The following is an 18244-nucleotide window of genomic DNA, read 5'->3' on the forward strand; positions in this document are numbered from 1 at the left end:
ATCCCTGTGGCAATCCACTAGTTAGTTTGTCAACCTGAAAATGACTTATTTATCCCGACTCAACTGTTTCTTGTTAGCCAACCAGTCATCTATCAACGCTAATAAAGGATTTCTGCTGTGAATAGACATGGACGAAGCGCTTGCGCTTTATCCATGCGGAATCGATATCAAGAGATTTTGGAAGCACAATTTTTTATTCTTGGGGCTGCTGGTGATCGTTCATCTCGGCGCTCTGAAAAGAGAAAAAAAATCACCCCAACACCATATGCCCATATCTTGTGTAGTAACCTTTTATGTGGCAACTTATCGAATGCCTTTTGGAAGTCCAAATGCACTACTCGTTCCCCTTTATCCACTGTGCTTGTTACATCGTCAAAGAACTCTAATAATTTGTCAAACACTACTTCCTTTTGACAAAACCATGTTGATTCTGTCTGACCATACTATGATTTTCTAAATGTCCTGCTACAACCTCTTTAATAATGGATTCTAGCATTTTTCTGATGAAAAGACGTTAACCTAACAGGCCTATAGTTTCCTGCTTTCTCTCACGTTTTTGGTTTACTAATCATCTGGGACCTTTCCAGAATCCAGGGAATTCTGGCAGATTACAACTAATGCATCCACTTCTTTTAAGACCCTAGGATTGCAGGCCATCAGCCTCAGAAGGCTTGTCAGCCTGAAGTACTATTAATATTCCCATTATTTTTTCTTAGTGACAGTGATTGGTCTAAGCTACTCCCTCCCTTTGGCCTCTTGATTTTCAACTATGCTTGGGCCTTTTGTGTCTTCTACTGTAAAGGTAGATCAAAATATTTTTCCAAAGTCACTGATGTTCCCAAGTTTCCCATTATTAATTCGCCAGTCAACCTCCAAGGGACCAATGCTCACTTCAGCTACTCTTTTCCTTTCCATATAGCTGAAGCTTTTACTAACTTTTTAATTTCCTGCTAAATTTCTCCCACATTCCAATTTCTCCCACATTCCAATTTCTCCCACATTCCAATTTCTCCCACATTCCAATTTCTCCCACATTCCAATTTCTCCCACATTCCAATTTCTCCCACAATTTTTATGAAGTCATCCTTTACTGGTTTTGAAAACATTCCCTATCTTCTGCCCTACCACTAACCTTCACAGCATTGCAAACATTCCCTTTCATTTTGATACCATCTTTAATTTCCTTAATTAGCCATGATGGTGCACCATTCTGCTAACGTCTTTCTCCCTCAATGAAACATATCTCTGTTGGGGTGGATGAAGACAGGGAATAGATGTGGGAACACACAGGGCACAGGCATGGGGACGAGTACAAAACCAAAATGATGGGCTTCACAACATTTCCCTTTCTTAATGAAACCATTGTTCCACAGGCATTTCATCACCCAGTGCTCCAGTCAAGCAACCATTCTAAATGGAGAGCCAAGACCATTGGATATCTACATGTATACTTCGAAAATAGTGTTACCAGATACCAGTAGTCAAGAATAGAAACATCAGTCAGATTTTTCCCTTCTAACCCAGGAATGCTCGAGCTATTAGTTTCATGACCTGAATTAGCTGCTATCATATTTTTCATCAATATTATTGTGGTTTATTGTGAAGTGGGTTTATGAGTGAGAGTGTGCATGGCTCTGCCTGTGAGATTTAAATGAATTGGAGTCAGATAGACTAAGGTTGAAATTATCAAAAGAAGGTGGGTGTAAAAGACATTTGAAATACTAATGAGTAAACTTGGATAAGGGCAGCATGTAGGGTGTGAAGGAAATTTGCATTTTAGATAAGTGAAGGGATTGTTTAGGTTTCAAAGGGATGATGGGATGTTTACAACTAACAAGATAAGAAAGGCCAAGGGGTATGTTTATTTTTCCCCAAAGGTACTGACCATATTGGCAACATTATTATTGTCACATTATAGCAAAAGTAAATTTCCAAAGGCATATAGAACAATGGAATTTACAGATTAGAGAGAGAAACATTTTTAAGAAGGATGGAAGCTATGTTGGGGGAGCCATGTAAGATCTAAAAGGACCGTGAAAAACAGCCTTAGGGAAAAGCCTCCAGCCACATTTGCAGAAGTCTGCTGTGTCCGGTAACCAAAGTTGGAGAGACACCTTTAGAATTCCATTCTGGGTGCTGTGATAAACTTGCTGGATTGCCTATATAAATTTAAAGTCTATTTTGTACTGTTGCCTTAAAGAGGGTTTATAGTTGGGAGTCAGGTTAATTAGGAATTTTGGGATTTGTTGGGAGTAACTGTAATCTTATGTATGTGCTTGAAATCTTTCTTTTTGTTAATAAAGGTTTCAATTTAATTTTTAAAATCTCGAAAGGTGTTTGCGAGCTCATTACTTCTGAATTCAGTGCACAAAACTGCACATAAGTACAAATTGCAAAACCGTTGTGATAGCATGGCCAAGTTTCCCTTGTGGATTTGGTCCACCTGGCAGACATCACCTGCCATGCCATAACGCTTAGCATTACTGAGGAATCAATTTCTGAAATCTTCTTCATTTTTAAGGATGAGGCACACACAATGCTTTTACCAGATAAGCCTTCAGGAAAAAGGGAGTTCTACCTTGGATACCTTTTCTCATTATCTATTCTTATGCATTTCACTTAGCTTTCTCCCTTCAACTCACTCACTTCCCATTGTGGAAGCAATGTCTACTTTCTGAAAAGTTGCTCTCAGATTTGCCTAATAAAAAATCCCTTTGAATATGGCTTTAAGTATTTGAGGCTTGCATGTCTAAAGATCAATCCAACTGCACCATAAACTTCAGCATATAGATCTGGCATCAAATACAGGAACACATCTACCAGACAATTTATCTAATCTGCAGGCAATTCAGCTTCTAACACGGGCGTGGCCAGGTCAAGAACCATTTCCTCTACATCATACCAAGCATTAACAGTCATCATCACGTGAGAGGTACAAAGACAAAGCTCTTAAATACATTTTAAAATACCAATAAGTTTATTAAATGTTAACAGAGTTATAAGTTAAATTGCTTGATAATTTTGTTGGTCATTGCCCTGCGAGGGATGAATTGGTGCAGACTAAAAAATTCCAAGGTATAATCACTCAGCTGAGCAAAGTTAGTCGGCCTTAAGTGCTACAGTTAACCTCAGTATCAACATATTGGTCGGTGGCAGAGGGAGCTATAAAAATAGCCAGGGTTTCCAGTTTTTGGCACAATCAAGATTAGGCTAGCCCATGACGACTTCCATATTTAAATATTCTGCCAACTTAGTTTGATTTTGGTGGTTAATTTCTGTGAGAAAGTCACCCAGCATCTTAGAGTTGCACTTTATCATGTTTGATGCATTCTGGAAAGATGTAGGAGAAAGAGGTCCATAAATACCAAATTTCCTAATACTCAAAACAAATGGTGATCCTGCAATGCATACCAAATCAAATTCAAAAGGCTAAAAATCTTTTCATGTTACTTTCTATTTGTTTAGCCTGGGAGCTCAAATACATACTGATTTACCAGAGCCAATATTTAAAAGCACATTTTTATTTTAAGAAATGAGTTGAATATGCTATCCTACATCAAAAAGCTGGTCTTGCGACAATCAGACGGAAAAGGCTAATCTGTTATGGTATAAGGACATTACTTCTCTAGCAAAAAGGGCAACAGAATTGTTTTAAAAAGGTCAAGAAACGGTTTTCAAGCACAAGAATAAAAGCATAGCATTCATATATAGAACAAATAATAGAAATACATAACAGCCCATCAGTATTTGTGAATGGATAAAAAGCCAAAGTCCAAATTATAGGACACCTATAACACATTTCAGTGATATGGCTTACCCATGATTCAAATTTATGTTACGCCCTTATGGCCTTCCAGCATATCTATGCTCCTCCAGTTCTAGTCCCTTGTACATTCCCAATGCCTGCAATGTTTTCAACTGCAGAGGCATGAATTTCTGGAATTCTTTCTCGAAAGTTCTCTACTTCTCTTTTCGCCTGTAAAATGCTCCTTAAAACCTACCTCTTTGACCCATCTGCCCTAATATCTCCTCCTAAGATTATGTCAAATTTAATTTGATATCACTCCTGTGAAGTGCCCTGGGACTTTTTACTACATTAAAGGCACTACATAAACGCAAGTTGCTTCTGTTGGGAATTTTGCGTCAGCAGCATAAATCATGACATTAACAGGGTCCTTATGATATCAATTACCAGGCCTAAATGGCAGCTACAAGATTAATTTACATTTATAGCACAAATTCAGCAATTTCATAGCATGCAATTAATTTCAATGAAGAGGCTCACGGCAAGGTTGCAATTTTATCAATTTCCTTGGGGCTAAGGGCAGGGCAGTGAAAATCATCCAGCAATCTGTGGATAATTAGAATTCATGGCTTATCTCAACTTCACCAGAAATGGCTGGATATTTTCTGATCTAATAATGGCAGGCAAGCAAGCAATTTCTGGGTCAAATTTGTTAAGTATATCCTTGTAGGAGGAGTGCTCACTTTGCACCATCAGGCTGTTAATCTAAAGGAGAGTGAAGGGACTAGATTGATAAATTATAGTACTCCACTGCATACTTTTCTTATTTCTCACTCCCATATCCATGTCTTTTGAGCTTACTAAGAGTACCCACTGATCAGAATACAATCCACCCTATAATCTTGAATATAATTAACAAAAGGAAAAATGTTACTCTCAAGAGGAATTCCCAACAAAATAATTTAGTACAATGTCCATTTTCAAACAAAATTGCTATAATGATAAATGGAACTGCAACCAAATGTTAACATGTAACATGAATATATTACAAAATTCTTAGAGTCAGAGTCATAGAGGTCTACAGCACAGAAAAAGGCCCTTCAGATCATCAAGTCTGCGCCGGTCAAACAAGTACCTAACTGTCCTAATCCCATTTTCCAGCACTCTGCCCATAGCCTTGTATGCCATGGCATCGCAAGTACACATCCAAATACTTCAATGTTATGAGGGCTTCTGCCTCTACGCCCTTTCAGGCAGAGAGTTCCTGATTCCCACTACCCTCTGGGTGAAAAAATTCTTCCTCACATCCTCTCTAAACCTCCAGCCCCTTACCTTAAGTCTATGCCCCCTGGTTATTGATCCCTCCACCAAGGGGAAAAGTTCCTTCCTGTCTACCCTATCTATGCCCCTCAATTTTATACACCTCAAGCATGTCCTCCCTCCATCTCCTCTGCTCCAGGGAAAATAACCCCAGTCTATCGAATCTCTCCTTATAACTAAAACTCTCCAGCCCAGGCAACATCCTGGTAAATCTCCTCTGCACTCTCTCTCTAGCATAATCACATTCTTCCTATAATGCGGATTCCAGAACTGCACGCAATACTCTAGCTGTGGCCTAATCAGCATTTTATACAGTTCCAGCTTAACCTCCCTGCTCTTATATTCTATGTCTCGGCTAATAAAGGCAAGTATCCCATATGCCTTCTTAACCACCTTATCACCTGTCCCGTTACCTTAAGGGACCGGTGAACATGCACACAAAGGTCCTTCTGATCCTTGGTACTTCCCAGGGTCCTACCATTCATTGTGTATTCCCGTGCCTTGTTTGTCCTGCCCAAGTGCAGTACCTCACACTTATCCAGATTAAATTCCATTTGCCACTGATCAGCCCATCTGACCAGCCCGTCTATATCCTTGTGTAATTTAAGGCTATCCTCCTCAATATTTACCACCCCGCCAATTTTCGTGTCACCCGCAAACTTACTGATCAACCCTCCTACATTCAAGTCTAAATCGTTTATATATACCACAAACAGCAAAGCAATCAACACCGTTCCCTTTGGAACTCCACTGGACACAGGCATCCAGTCACAAAAACACCCCTCGATCATCACCTTCTGCTTCCTGCCACTCAGCCAATTCTGGATCCAATTTGCCAAATTGCCTTGGATCCCATGGGTTCTTACCTTCGTTACCAGTCTCCCATGCGGGACCTTATCAAAAGCCTTGATGAAGTCCAAGTAGGCTACGTCAATTGCATTGCCCTCATCTACACACCTGGTCACCTTTCGAAAAATTCAATCAAATTGGTCAGACATGACCTCCCCTTAAAATCAAAACCATGCTGACTGTCCTTGATTAATCCCTGCCTCTCCAAGTGTAGATTAATTCTGTCCCTCAGAATTGCTTCCAATAGTTTCCCCACCACTGAGGTCAGACTGACTGGCCTGTCGTTCTCTGGTTTATTCCTTCCTCCCTTCTTGAATAATGGTACCACATTGGCTATCCTCCAGTCCTCTGGCACCTCTCCTGTGGCTAGAGAGGTACTGAAAATTATTGCCAGCATCCCTATCTCCTCCCTTAACTCACTCAACAGCCTGAATACATTTCATCCGATCCTAGAGATTTATCTACTTTTAAGCCTGTTGGACCATTTAGAACCTCCTCCCTTTCTATGCTAATTTCTTTAATTAGATCACAGTCCTTCTGCTTGATTTCCATACCCGCGTCATCCCTCTCACTTGTGAACACTGACACAAAGTATTCATTTAGAACCGTACCTAGGTCTTCTGACTCCACACACAAATTACCACTGTGGTCCTTAATGGGCCCTACTCTTTCCCTAGTTATCCTCTTATTCTTCATGTACTTGTAAAATAACTTTGGATTTTCTTTTATTTTATCTACCAATGTTTTGTCGTGCTCCCTTTTTGCTCTCAATTTCCTTTTTAAGATCCCCCCCCCTACACATTCTATACTCCTCTAGGGCTTCCGCTGTTTTAAGCCCTCGGTATCTGCCACAAGCCTCCCTCTTTCTCTTTATCCAATCCTGTATATCCCTTGACATCCAAGGTTCCATGGATTTGTTGGTCCTACCCCTTATCTTTACTGAAATATGTTGGCCCTGTACTCTCCCTAATTCCTTCTTGAATGAGTCCCACTGCTCTGATGCAGATTTACCTAAAAGTAGCTGCTCCCAGTCCATTTTGGCCAAATCATACCTGATCTTATTAAAATCAGCCTTCTCCCAATTTAGAACTCTGATTTCTGGCCCATCTTTGTCCTTTTCCATAACAACCTTGAATCTAACAGAGCTGTGATCATTAACTGCAAAATGCTCCCCCACTAATACCTCTACCACTTGCCCGGCTTCATTCCCTAAAATTAAGTCCAGGAATCTCTTGTAGGACCTTCTGTGTACTGGCTTAAAAAGCTCTCCTGGATGCATTAAAAATTCTGCTCCCTCTAAACCGATCGCACTGTGACTAACTTGGTTAGTTGAAATCCCCCAATATTACTACCCTATTACTTTTACACTTCTCTGAAATTTGCCTACATATCTGCTCTTCTTTTTCTCTCTGACTATTTGGGGGCTACAGTATAATTCCAGCAATGTGATTGCTCCATTTTTGTTTTTAAGTTCTACCTATAAGGCTTCATTTGAGGAGCCTTCAAAGATGTCATCCCTCCTCACTGCAGTAATTGATTTCTTGATCAACATTGCGATACCCTCTCCTCTTCTACCTCCTTCCCTGTCTTGCCTGAAGACCCTATATCCTGGAATATTGAACTGTCAATCCTGCCCCTCTTTCAACCATGTCTCTGTGACAGCAATGACATCATATGTGTTAATTTGTGCCCTCAACTCATCTGCCTTATTCATCAGACTCCCTGCATTAATATGCCACCAAACCTTGCCAAACTCCCTTGTGCCTTAAATGGCCTATAATTTCTATGCCTTCCAGACTCATTTGCTCTTTTAATTTTGGCTGTGCATCTCCCGCTGCTGAACCTCCTTTTGGGATTCCATCCCCCTGCCAAGTTAGTTTAAACCTCCCCAAAAGCGCTAGCAAACCTCCCCACAAGAATGTCGGTCCCATTCCGGTTCAGGTGCAACCTGTCCGCCTTGTACAGGTCCCACCGCCCCCAGAAATGGTCCTAATGTGCCAGAAATCTAAAGCCCTCCCTCCTGCACCATCTCTCCAGCCATGCATTCATCTGGACTAACTTCATATTTCTATACTCACTAGCAGGTGGCACCGGAAGTAATCCAGAGATTACTACTTTTGAGGTCCTGTTTTTTTAATCTGCTTCCTAAATTCTGTTTGCAGGACCTTATCCCTCTTTCTACCTATGTCATTAATACCACTCTTTCTACCTATGTCATTAATACCAATGTGTACTACGATCGCTGTCTGTTTGCCCTCCCCTTTGCCCTGCAGCCGTTCAGTGACATCCTAGGGAGGCAACATGCCATCCTGAAGTCACGTCTACAGCCACAGGTACGCCTATCTGCTCCCCTTACTGTCGAGACTCCTACCCCTCTTTTTTCTCCCCCCACCCTGTGCAGCTGAGCCACTCTCAGTGCCATGAGCCACCCTCAGTGCCACGAGCCTGGCTGCACTCCCCAGAAGAACCATCATTCTCACCGTTTTCCAACACAAAGATACAGTTCTCAAGTAGGATGCACCCTGGGGATTTCCTGACTACCTGCCTGACACCTTTCTTCTGACTGATGGTCACACATTCCTTCTCTGTTTGCAGTTCCATAAGCTGTGGGATGACCACATTTAAAAACATGCTTTCCATGAAACACTCAGCCTCGCGGATGCACCTCAGTGCCTCCAGCTGCCACTCAAGCTCCGAAACTCAGAGCTCATGTAGCTGCAGCTGGTGGCTCTTCCTGCACACGTGGTTGGTCAAAGCGCAAGGAGCATGTAGGACTTCCCACACATTGCAGGCGGTACAGAACACGGGACTGAGCTGCCCTGCTATGCCTCTAGTTGAAAAAAAAACCCTTACTTTAAATTAAATACAGTAAAAAAGGTTAAATTATTTATGTACTTTCAATAAAAACTAGAACTCTTACCTTTCCTTAGTTTAAGGTATTTTAAATTGGAAAAAAACACTTACCCACTACTCACCAATCAGCTCTCACCTTTGTGCTGACGTCACTTTTTGAAGCTTCCCTGCACTCTCACTGGTTCTGATCTCCCCACTGCTCTCTTGCGCTGTCTTGTGATGTCGCTCTTGCTAGTGACACACTTCCCAGACTCCTTCACCGCGATGCTGACTGCAGGACATTCTTCCCAGGGTTAGTTAATATACTAACGCAGGCTGGGTGACCGCTTTGCGGAACACCTTCGGTCTGTCTGCAAGCATGACCTAGACCTCCCTGTCTCTTGCCATTTCAACACACCACCTTGCTCTCATGCCCACATGACCGTCCTTGGCCTACTGCAATGTTCCAGTGAAGCTCAATGCAAACTGGAGGAACAGCACCTCATCTTCCAATTAGGCACTTTACAGCCTTCCAGACTTAACATTGAGTTCAACAACTTCAGATCATGACCTCTCTCCTCCATCCCCACCCCACTTCCAATTCCCCTTTTTCCAATAATTTATAATTTTTTAGATATATTTTTCTTTTCCCGATTTCCATTATTTTTAAATGTATTTCCATCCATTGTTTTATCTCCAACTTTTAGCCTATTTCGATCCCTTTCCCCCACCCCGCCCCCTGGCCCTCTATCCAGCTCTACCTGTCCCACACCCTCAACCAGCTTATATTTCACCTCATTTCCATATTTCCTTAGTTCTGATGAAGAGTCATACAGGCTCGAAACGTTAACTGTATTCCGCTCTGCAGATGCTGTCAGACCTGCTAAGTTTTTCCAGCTCTTGTTGTTTTAGTTAATATACTGTTGTTTTAACCACATTGTTGTCTTCAATCATTGAATAGGTGGTAATTTTTGAAGCTCTGAAACGTAACCACACTACTTGTTGCAGGCTATCAATGTCATCAATGATGTGGAATACTTACTACCAGTTTTCTTTCTCTATAGATATCTTTCACATATAACAACATAAGAAAAGTATTTGGGAAGCATTGTAATCTGCCATTTCCCACCACCTCGTGGAAAGGGATCAGTTACAGGCCATTCAATCCATTTTGTCTATGCTGGTGTTTATATTCCATGCACATCTCCTCTGACTAATAACCTCTTCCCACCTTGCCCCTAAATCTACTTCCTTTCCTCCCTTATATACATCAAATTCCTGCTAAATGTGCAAATACTGGATGCGTCAACCATGCCACGTGGCAGCATATTCTCATTCCACTCTGCAAAGGGATTCCTCCTAAGTTATTTAAAATTCAGTTCTGCAAAAAATGTAACTCCTAAATCACATCATGTTAGTTTCCAACATAATCACTTTCAACACAACTCCCACATGATGAATTTGAGCCGCAGTATATGCACCAAGAATGACATGATGCATGTCTATATGAATGTAATATTATACTGAGGCTCTAAGAATGTGAAATGTTTCCAAAGTGACTGCTATACAAATACATTCAAGCAGATTAAAGTGGGACAGATTTTGGCTTTGCTATCAGGTGCAGGCAGGAGGGAGTGAAGATAAGCTTGATAATAAAACACAGGGAAACAGCCATACCACCAACAACCAAGTCATGAATGGAGTATAACATTATTCAGAACTAAAATACAAGTGAGCCAGCAGTTTTCAATAACAGCTTTTAGAAGCAGCAGTGGCTTCAGTTGCTGATGTAGTACGAGCATATTGGCCAATGATACTTTGGTACTATGCACCGATAAGTGAGGTTTGAGGGTCAAAACCTATCACTGTGCCCCTCAAACCAATGCTTTAAGCCACCAGAGGACGAACAACTCTGCTAGTAAACAGTTATGAAGAAATCAAAACTAACAAAAATTCCCCTGTAGTTATTGTGCTTTGGGAAGGTTTCAACACAAACTTAACCACAAGTTATATGAATCAATGCACTACTTGTGCTCAAAGCTGTCTCATAGGGAATAACTTCCTGATGAAAATTTTCACCACAATAATCAGAAAATACTAAAACAAGTCAAATAAAAAGCTTCTAAGTACTGATGATTACACTTTGGTACTTAAACGCAGACAAAAAAATCTCAAGATTTTTGGTTGGTTGTGAATGAGCGACATTTAATATGCTTCCTGCTGCCCACAGACTGGGTTTTTATGGAATAAATTACATTAAAAATCAATTTCAGCACAGTGCCCGCTATAGGTGACCTGGGACCTATGAGAACAAGGCAAGCAGCACATCTCTTCAATCAGGCTAAAGAATCCTTACTGAGCATGCAGAATCTCAACTGGAAGTGCAAGTTAGAAAATTGAATTCAATGTAAACTCATGTACAGGAAGAAAAATGAGAGGGGGAGCACAAGAGAGAGTGCGCAAATAGCTGAATGGACAAGGACTAACTTTTTCTGACATGTTTTTTGGACATCTAGTGGGATAGATATTGTAACATTACCCCCTTCCATGTGCTTTAATGTCAAGTTGCTTGGCGAGATGCCGGTAGTGAAGCTTGTGGTGGAACAGGGCAAATCAAACAATAAATTCCAGATTGTCATGTTTAACTGTGCAGAAACAGGAAGTTGCTATCCAATGTGTGTCCCAATAATAGTGAACATCTCATTATATTCCTATTGCAAAGTTCAGATCGATATTCAAAATTCCTGGACATGGTCTGGACAATGAAAGAGCTGTGCAGCTACCTGTGCATCAAAAATCAAATTTTTGGTTACATGTACAATGATGTTTGACATATTGTATAGTTGAACACAGGCCACTTTTATAGCTAGTGCTTCAGAAGTTAGTTACACATCCTTTAAAAATGAAATATTAAATACAATTGATCTTTTGGCCAGGTATGGTTCAGAAAATAACAGCACTGAATGATGCTTGCTATTACATATGCACAAATCAGCCAGAGATACATTGTGAATTACCACAAGCTTCTGCCAATTTGTGCCATTCTTTCATTCACTTCACAAAATGAGCATCTCAAGATTAATGTCTAACATTTTCTTGGAAGCTAGTTTGTCACATTAACTGCATATTAAACTTGTCACAAAAAGCGACAAACATAATCAGCATATGTACCCTTTCAACAATGTCATGATTGATTGGCAGATGTTACTAATCTCTTTTGCCCAGAAAGGAAAGATTTTTTAAGTGTGGAGTCTCATTCCTTCAGGTTGAGAATTGTTTTAAATATCTTAAAATGCTTAATTTTTCCCCTCGCTTCTCCTTTGATTTTTCTGCTCTCAATCCAATTATTTCACTATTTTTGTTTCTGTAACTGATTTGACATTTAACTCATTAACTTCAATTTATCCTCCTTTGCAGGCTTACCACAGTCCCTTTGTTCAACAAGTTCCAGATGACCTGTTGCTGTGCAGTTATCAGCTGTGGGCAAAAAAATTTTAAACATAAAACTTGCAATTATAAGTCTAACTGACAAGTGTACACTTCAAGATGCTGCGCAAAATATGGCCCATTTATGTGCAGACTCTCAAATTTATAGTTAAAGATCAAGAAATTGTAACTCTTTCGAGTACAAACCCGTTTCCATCTGTTTCAGATGAAGTTACGTTGTTTCATAGTTAGCCATTGTGAGATTTGAACTCTTGATCTTGGGGTTACAAACCCAGTACCATAACCACTTGGCTATTTAGGCCAAGCTCAATCAAGAAATTGTAGGTGATGTAACTCTTTCGAGTACAAACCCGTTTCCATCTGTTTGATCTTGGGGTTACAAAACCAGTACCGTAACCACTTGGCTATTTAGGCCAAGATCAATCAAGAAATTGTAACTCTTTCGAGTACAAACACGTTTCCATCTGTTCCTATTCAGATGAAGTTGCATTGTTTCATAATTTGCCATTGTGAGATTTGAACTCTTGATTCATAGTTTGCCATTGTGAGATTTGAACTCTTGATAGTTTGCCATTGTGAGATTTGAACTCTCGATTTTGGGGTTACAAACCCAGTACCATAACCACTTGGCTATTTAGGCCAAGTTAGGTGATGTAACTCTTTCGAGTACAAACCCATTTCCATCTGTTTCAGATGGAGTTACATAGTTTGCCATTGTGAGATTTGAACTCTTGATCTTGGGGTTACAAACCCAGTACCATAACCACTTGGCTATTTAGGCCAAGCTCTTACTGAACCTCCACGGGGCCGACTGTCGAGACAGGGAGCCCGCGACAATGGCAGGGGGCCAAAGCCGGGAACCTCTTGACGACACGGACAACTAGACCCAAACCTCCTTTTTATATATATATTTATCAGGAGGTGGCAGTGCCGGCCGCATTCGGGACTCGGTGACCATGCCGGCCGGGACTGTGTCTCGAGACAGAGCGGACGGGCGAGCCAGCCTCCCCCCCTTACAGGGAGGCCAGTGCCGGGTAACATGTTTCCATCTGTTCCTATTCAGATGAAGTTACATTGTTTCATAGTTTGCCATTGTGAGATTTGAACTCTTGATAATCTTTTAAATCAAACAGGTTTCCATCTGTTTCAGATGAAGTTACATTGTTTCATAGTTTGCCATTGTGAGATTTGAACTCTTGATCTTGGGGTTACAAGCCCAGTACCATAACCACGTGGCTATTTAGGCCAAGTTAGGTGATGTAACTCTTTCGAGTACAAACCCGTTTCCATCTGTTTCAGATGAAATTACATTGTTTCATAGTTTGCCATTGTGAGATTTGAACTCTTGATCTGGGGGTTACAAATCCAGTACCATAACCACTTGGCTATTTAGGCCAAGTTAGGTGATGTAGAGGGACCATAAAAATAATGTTTAACTATTAAACTAATTACCAAAGTAATTAGCCAGCACAAGTCCACTTGGAACTTTAATAATTGAAGTAGAATTTAATTACAACATACTAATTAGATATTTGGATACAAAACAGATGTCAGACCATGGAGCAACCAGGTATAGAATCTTGCCCTTCAATTTTCTCTTCTCTCCAAAAGTTATTAGCCTAAATTTTGCAGTTCGCGATGAAGCAACATTACTCACCACTGACTTTCAAGAAAGCTGCCCAGCAAGGTCTAGCAAGCTCCATGGCGTGGACTGCTGATTTTGTTTTGAACAGGTAAGGACAGCAGATTTCCTTCAACAATGGTTTCACGGTCATCATTAGACTTTTAATTCCAGATTTTTATTAAATATTCCACCATCTGATGTGGAGGGATTCAAACCCAGGTTCCCAGGCCCTGGGTCTCTGGATTACTAGTCCAGTGACAATACCACTATGCCACTGACTCCTTCTGCCAACAGGAATAATTTCTCTCTATCTCCTCTCTATAGGACAGTCATTATTTCAATCACCTCTATCAAAATTCCTCCTAACCATCTCCTCCAAGGAGATCAGCCCCAGCTTCTCCAATCTACCCACATAACTGAAATCCCTCATCCCTAAAACTATTCTCAATTTTTTCTGCACCCTCCCTAAAGCATTCACATCCTTCCTCAAATGCAACACCCAGAATTGGACACAATACTCTAGTTGAGACAAACCAGTCTGTTATAAAACAAAAACAGAATTACCTGGAAAAACTCAGCAGGTCTGGCAGCATCGGCGGAGAAGAAAAGAGTTGACGTTTCGAGTCCTCATGACCCTTCGACAGAACTTGCGTTCGAGTCCAAGAAGGAGTTGAAATATAAGCTGGTTTAAGGTGTGTGTGTGGGGGGCGGAGAGATAGAGAGACAAAGAGGTGGAGGGGGGGTGGGGGTGTGTGGTTGTAGGGACAAACAAGCAGTGATAGAAGCAGATCATCAAAAGATGTCAACGACAATAGTACAATAGAACACATAGGTGTTAAAATTAAAGTTGGTGATATTATCTAAACGAATGTGCTAATTAAGAATGGATGGTAGGGCACGCAAGGTATAGCTCTAGTGGGTTTTTTTTTTATATATAATGGAAATAGGTGGGAAAAGGAAAATCTTTATAATTTATTGGAAAAAAAAAGGGAAGGGGGAAACAGAAAGGGGGTGGGGATGGGGGAGGGAGCTTACGACCTAAAGTTGTTGAATTCAATATTCAGTCCAGAAGGCTGTAAAGTCCCTAGTCGGAAGATGAGGTGTTGTTCCTCCAGTTTGCGTTTGCCCAACGCAAACTGGAGGAACAACACCTCATCTTCCGACTAGGGACTTTACAGCCTTCTGGACTGAATATTGAATTCAACAACTTTAGGTCGTAAGCTCCCTCCCCCATCCCCACCCCCTTTCTGTTTCCCCCTTCCCTTTTTTTTTCCAATAAATTATAAAGATTTTCCTTTTCCCACCTATTTCCATTATATATATAAAAAAAAACCCACTAGAGCTATACCTTGAGTGCCCTACCATCCATTCTTAATTAGCACATTCGTTTAGATAATATCACCAACTTTAATTTTAACACCTATGTGTTCTATTGTACTATTGTCGTTGACATCTTTTGATGATCTGCTTCTATCACTGCTTGTTTGTCCCTACAACCACACACCCCCACCCCCCCCCCCCCCCACCTCTTTGTCTATCTCTCCACCCCCCACACACACACCTTAAACCAGCTTATATTTCAACTCTTTCTTGGACTCGAACGCAAGTTCTGTCGAAGGGTCATGAGGACTTGAAACGTCAACTCTTTTCTTCTCCGCCGATGCTGCCAGACCTGCTGAGTTTTTCCAGGTAATTCTGTTTTTGTTTTGGAATTCCAGCATCCGCAGTTTTTTTGTTTTTATCTCAGTCTTTTATAAAGGTGTATTATAACTTCCTTGCTTTTGTACTCTATCCCTGTATTTATAAAACCCAGGATCCTTTGTGCTTTTTATCCCCTTTCTCAACCAGCCCTACTATCTTCTATAGATAAAAACAAAAAAACTGCGGATGCTGGAAATCCAAAACAAAAACAGAATTACCTGGAAAAACTCAGCAGGTCTGGCAGCATCGGCGGAGAAGAATGCTGCCAGACCTGCTGAGTTTTTCCAGGTAATTCTGTTTTTGTCTACTATCTTCTATGATTTGAGTACATTTACCCCACCCCTCCCGCCAGATCTCTGTTCCTGCACCCTTTTTAGAATTATATCCTTTATTTTATATTGCCTCTCCTCTTTCTTCCTACCAAAATTTATCAATTTGTACAATTCTGCAGCAAATTTCATCTGCCATGTGTCTGCTCATTCAACTAGCCTGTCTACATCCCCTTGAAGTCTATCACTATCCTCCTAACAATTTTGTGCCATCTGCAAATTTTGAAATGGTGTCCTGCAATTAATGCAACAAAAATGGTCCTCACAGACCCCTGGGGAACCCCACTGCACACCTTCCTCCAATCCAAAAAACAATCCATTAATCATTACAATTTCTTGTCACTTGGTTCAACTTTGTATCTATGCTGCCACTGCTCATTTTTATTTCATGGGCTTCAATTTTGTTGGCAAGCTAGTCACATGGCTCTATATCAAACACCTTTTAGACATCCATGTGCACATCATCAATGGTCTCTATTACCTCAAAAAAAAAACTCAATCAAGCTGATTTGCCTCTAACATATCCATACTGGCTTTCCTTAATTAATCCATATTTGTCCAAATGACCTAATTTTTCAGGGACGATCGCTTCTGAAAGCTTTCCAACCACTGAGGTCAAACTGATGGCTTGTAGCTGCTGGCTTTATCTTTGCACCCTTTTTGAACAAATCAGTAACATTTGCAGTTCTGTCGAAGGGTCATGAGGACTCGAAACGTCAACTCTTTTCTTCTCCGCCGATGCTGCCAGACCTGCTGAGTTTTTCCAGGTAATTCTGTTTTTGTTTTGGATTTCCAGCATCCGCAGTTTTTTTGTTTTTAACATTTGCAGTTCTCTGGCACCACCCCTGTATCTAAGGAGGATGAGAAGATTGTTGCCAGTCCCTTCACAATTTCTTGCCCAACTTCCCTCAGCATCCTTGGATCCATACCTTCCGGTCCTGCTGACAAAGTAAAGCCAGCCTTCCATCCGGTCCTGCTGACAAAGTAAAGCCAGCCTTCCATCCGGTCTTGCTGACAAAGTAAAGCCAGCCTTTCTAACTCCCATTCTATCAATTGTTAGCCCATACAGTGCCTCAACTACCTCCTCTTTCACTATGACTTCAGCAGCATCTTCTTTCTTGCTAGAGACAGATTCAAAGCACTCATTTAGTACCTCAGTCATGCACTCTGCTTGTAGTGTACATCTCCTTTTGGATCCTTATTCAGCTCCACCTCTCTGCTCACTACCTGATTTACTATTTATATGTCTATGGAAGATTTTTGGATTCCCTTTTAGTTAGCTATCAGTCTCTTGCATTCTCACCTTATCTTTCTTATTTCCTTTTTCATTCCCCCTCTGAACTTTTTATATTCAGCCTGGCTCTCCTTTGTTATAAAGTTGACATCTGTCATACGCACATTTTTTCTGCTTCAACTTACTCTTTCATCACCCAGGAAGCTTTGGTTTTGCTTGTCCTACCTTTCTCTCTTGTGGGAATATACCTTGACACTACCCAAGCCGTCTCCTCTTTAAAAGTAGCCCATTATTCTGTTACAGAACATTGATTACAAAAATGCAAGGGTATACATATCAAGGATTAAAAGGCTGTATCTCTTTTCTCTTAAGAGAAGGATGAAATAAGAGGTCTTTAAAATTATGAAAGGTTTTGATAGAGTACACACAGAATATTTCCACTTATGGGAAAGAGCATAACCAGAGGTCATCAATATTAGTCAAAAAATCAAATAGGACATTCGGAAGAAACTTCTTTATCCTTTTGGTGAGAACGTGCAACTCGCTGCCACAGAGTGGTTGAAACGAATAGTAACGATGCATTTAAGGAGTGACTAGATAAACATACGAGCGAGAAGGGAACAGAGGATTATGCTGATAGAGTTATATTAGGACTGGAGGCGTGAGCGGAGCATAAACACCAGCATGAATTGGTTGGGCACAGTAACCTGATCCTGAACTGTATCCTGACTAATCCTATGTAATCAGCCAGAATTCCCCAGAACTCACATGAAGCTGGAAACCAACAGATATAGTTCAGAGCAGTGCGAAATCCAACATTTTAGGATCAGGGCAAAGGAAGGTTTGTTATATGATGTACTAGAAATTTATTCTTAAGTTTTAGCCTATACTAGCCAGAAAACGTACTCAAAAGGAACCATTGGTCTGTGTGGCAAAAGGGTTTGCATACTACAAAAATTTTTGGTCTCTTCACAATCACCAATTATTTTATTTTTAAAAAATACACTAAATAGGAGTACTATATTTAACTATTTTAGTGCCATTTAGAAAGTTAATTCAATGCTAAATGGTATCCTGTAAGCAAAAGAGAAATAAAGGTGTGATTAAGAATGAGACAAGAAGAATAAGAGTTAAAAATTCTATTTTTTAAATTCCCCAAATAT

General features: G+C 40.6%; 1 protein-coding gene and 1 non-coding gene across 2 annotated transcripts in view; one reads left to right on the forward strand and one right to left on the reverse strand.

Annotated features, from left to right (window-relative positions):
- taok3a (TAO kinase 3a) overlaps positions 1–12195 on the reverse strand; it is a 108920-nt gene extending 96725 nt beyond the window's left edge. The window contains exon 1 of the mRNA XM_041203056.1: positions 12170–12195. The gene's annotated coding sequence lies outside the window, so the exon portion shown is untranslated. The remainder of the gene's footprint in view (positions 1–12169) is intronic.
- On the forward strand, positions 102–235 carry LOC121286574. Its single transcript, XR_005944997.1, has one exon. It is a non-coding gene; the product is annotated as a U11 spliceosomal RNA (small nuclear RNA).
- Positions 12196–18244: the final 6049 nt, after the last annotated feature.

Source organism: Carcharodon carcharias, chromosome 13 (genome assembly GCF_017639515.1).
Source record: "Carcharodon carcharias isolate sCarCar2 chromosome 13, sCarCar2.pri, whole genome shotgun sequence".
Taxonomy (NCBI): Eukaryota; Metazoa; Chordata; class Chondrichthyes; order Lamniformes; family Lamnidae; genus Carcharodon; species Carcharodon carcharias.